The sequence below is a fragment of the Morone saxatilis genome, unplaced genomic scaffold (genome assembly GCF_004916995.1).
Source record: "Morone saxatilis isolate NCDOM2014 unplaced genomic scaffold, NCSU_SB_2.0 Contig3, whole genome shotgun sequence".
NCBI classification, from domain to species: domain Eukaryota; kingdom Metazoa; phylum Chordata; class Actinopteri; family Moronidae; genus Morone; species Morone saxatilis.
Window position 1 is genome coordinate 1539733 of NW_023339873.1, and position 3831 is coordinate 1543563.

Below are 3831 nucleotides of genomic sequence, written 5' to 3' on the forward strand. Positions count from 1 at the left end.
GGTCTCCTGAGTGAAAGTCCTTCACAGACTTTATCACTCGATATCACCTGAGATCAGGGCTCTTTTCTGTTGTCTCAGACTCATTGGTACTTGGACTTGGTCTTCGGTCTCGCCAGATATTCTAGTTTATCTTGACTAAGTCCAGTAATATCTGTTTTTTTCCTTAAGTAACTTCCTCCTTCAAAACAAAACCATTGATGAAGCACATGGAAAATTGGTGTTAGTTTCATTCAAAATCCATCTAGGACGAGCATTAACATTGTCTTTGACCATGGTTACCAGCCACTTGGACTCAAACCTCTTTGGACTCGGTCTCGACTCGTCTTGGTAATTTCATTTAATATGCAGAGAACAATATTGTTTCAATTAATTATTAATCCATCATTCGGTCTCTATAATGTCCGAAAATGGCGTCATACAGCAGTTACGCCTTAAAATTGCTTTCTTTGTCCAGCCAACAATCCAAAAGTTCTCACCAGAACCTAGAATATGTAATGTTTGACAAAATCTCGTCACCAATAATCATTGGGAACAATATTCTGCTAAGATTTTCAAGTAATGTTCGATGCTTTTACCCCAACAAACAAAACTCACTTTATGGAGAATAAACAGCGGGTCGTTTTTCTCCATTCTTTTCACCACTTTGCACTTTAGGAGCTTTCTCTCATCACATCCTCTCTTACTGTGAACTGCAGTAAACACTGTTTTCTTGCTGCAGAAAAGACAGAAACTTGTGAATGGAGGGAGTCGTTAAGTCAGTCTAGAAACTAGAGAATCCGGATGGTTTTCACGTGTAAATTGGTAAAGCAGCCTCTTCCTCTGTAGCAGCATCGTCCTGTCAGCTTCCTGTTACACCTTTACAGATAATGAACATTAATTGGAAGGTCACTCTACAGATTAAGAATACACTTGCTTGCTCTGAAGTGTCATGTAAGTGTTCATTGGTGATTATTGGAAGCGACTGATATACAGAACTAATTAGTTGTTTTATTAGGAATCAGATATCACGCAGTCTGTGATGTCCACTGCTGATACAGTGGAGGTTTTCCTGACTGCAGCTAGAACATTTTTATTACTGTAACTGTTTTTTTTTTATATCATCAGATGGCTGCCCAGTGAAATCAATCGAGTGTTGGAGGCTGTAAAACCCGCAGTGAACCCTGCAAGAAAGAGCTGCTGACACACCTCCAAGAACTCATCCGTTTGTGTTTCACTGCAGAGATTTTAGTGTCTTTTCATAGTTTAAAATGCTGTTTCCCAGGGTTTTCCTCTCCTGCTGTAAACTGTGGGAAACACTGAATGCTTGTGATGTTTTTGGGCACGGACACAGTCGTGTTTGAAAAGCTGTTCCAATTTCATTTCATCTCAAAATTCACTCTTTTACAAGCCAACTGTTTTTTTGGAAAAGAGGCGGCTCTGTAATTGATGAATGATTACCTGCCAAAGTTACTGGTACAACGGATTTGGCAGGTGCTAAGGACGTTATCTGCAGTTTTTTAGCTCATTAATTACAAATTGCATTTACCATTCACATACTGCTGACCATTTTCTAAAGCAGGTAAACCTTTCAAGGAGCCACTGGGTTCAGTTTGTGGCTGATTGCTATAAAAAATAACCTGCGAGGCTTGAACTTTACCTGTGATGCTGTAGGGAATCCATTACAGTGGACACTTTGTTATCGATGTGCAATAATATAACTGGAACAGGGACTGCTTCTTGTTGTTGGTGTATTCAGTGCTTGCGGGAAACCTAGATTTGAGAGACACCTACAGAAAAGAAACAAGCTAGAAAAATTTGTCATCATTTCTGTTGTTCATCTGAGTCTTAGTTGCTGAAGTTATTTCTTTGAAGCTGGATGTTTGTCTGTCCTTAAAGGTTACATATGAGATTGGAAATATCAATATAGCAGCAAACAACTATCTGCTATGTACAGATATAATGGTGTCTCGCTCCCTCTGCCTTGTGTTGTATCGCAGCCTCTCTGTGGTTTGTTTCCATAGCCGGTCTGCTCCGACTGAAACTTGCTGTTTTATATCATCTACCGTCGGTGAATTTAAAGATTTATTTCCACCGCTGTAGCAGTCTAAAATGATCACAAGTCAATTTCATATATATATAATTAACCTTTAAACACATTGTCTCACTTTCATTTTTAACTTCAGATTGTTTTAGCTAATCTGGAAGACCTTTTTGTCTTGTGTAGGAATATCCTTGTGTTCCCAGAACCTAATAACCAATAGAAACGTTGGCCAAAGCTACAAAAATAAGATCTCAGTCGAAAGAAATACAACGATGAAGGGTCCACTGTGATGGATTACTGAACTCAAGCAAGTCTGAAGTTAATTTTAATCCATCTAACAGCAGTGCCGGATGGTCGACAGCACTGTTGTGTACAGTATGTGTGACTTGTAGTTAAATGTTAAACAGTTAAAACCCCTTTTATTGCCCTCCCTGGTGACCAAAGCTATCACCATGCAGAATATATTAAATGAATAATTAATATCTATGTGATTATGAAAGAGAGAGAAAAAACAACAAGCTGCTGGTGGTAATTTTTCCACTGCAGATGTTTCCGACTCTCCTGCAGCCGCTGCAGCTTGTTCAGGTTAAACAATTCACTCTTATAGATTTCATAGTTGGGGGATGGTGATCAGTTTTTTGCCCTCTATCCCCTTCATCCTCACACAAATGAGCCCTTCAGTTGCAGCCTGCTTTCTCTGCATGAATTCATCCTCATTTTATTGGCTAATAAGTGCAGTTGGTTAAAGATCAGGTTAGTATTTCTGAGAGGATATTTGGTTCACCGCATTACCGTACTGCGTATCTAAAATTAAATAAACAAAACAAATGAAAAACGTACCATATTGTACCATTCTGGCACTTCTACCTGTTTTGTTTCTACCATTTTTGCATCATTGGATAAAAGCATTAAATTACACAATAAATAAGTAAATAGAAGAATAATGGGTTCACTTTTACCCCCAAATACTCTTCTGATGCATTTAGTTAGATGCAAACTAAAGGTCCACTTACTAGCTTTTTCCACAGCTTTTAACTATCACACTAGTGATGTGTCGTTCTTGAACGAGCAGACTCCTTAAGTGAACAACAGGAAATTAAATATTATCCAGAAATACTGGTAATATTATTAATTGCGATCCAAGCATGGTGAGACTTTTGTATGTCTTGCCGGTCGCCAACATACTAAACATACTTCAGTATAAACAAAACATTCAATACACATGTTGTAGTGTTTGATTTTTTTACGTTATTTAATTATTTTTTTTTTTAAATGATGGTATTCTGGAAATTCTAAGGTTTATTGTAATTCAGTTGAATAAATTAAGATATATATGTGAACAATCACCAATAATAGGTCAAAATGACACGTCAATGAACTCGCTCTGATAATATTATCCGAATACAAAACTTGTGAAGGTTTAGGAAAAGGCTTTAAAGAACAGAATAAGTCAGTGATGAAGGATCATGACAGAGGTTAAAGTCGTAAATGCTCATCGACTTTTTGCTGAAAATCCAGATAAGTGTTTGGTTGGCATGAAAGAGGAGAGCAGAAAGGTTGAGATGATTCAAACTGACTGTCTTACTCAGCTCTTTAATTCCAAACTGCAGGCTGCAGATTTTAAAGGATGTATTTTTTTTTTGACTCACCGTTTGTAGTTTCAAAGAGTTTATTGGTTGCTGTAATGTTTCGTTCTGACTGGGAAGTGTTTTTGACTCCTCTGGAAGAATTGGTCCGCAGTTACAGACAACTCCTGATTAAGTGACATATTTTATACATGTTTCACATTATATTCAAAACTATACAATGAA

General features: G+C 37.5%; 1 protein-coding gene across 1 annotated transcript in view; it reads left to right on the top strand.

Annotated features, from left to right (window-relative positions):
• Positions 1-3831, top strand: part of LOC118336869 (potassium voltage-gated channel subfamily H member 5-like) — a 32896-nt gene that overhangs the window by 4270 nt on the left and 24795 nt on the right. The gene's annotated exons all lie outside the window — the stretch shown is intronic.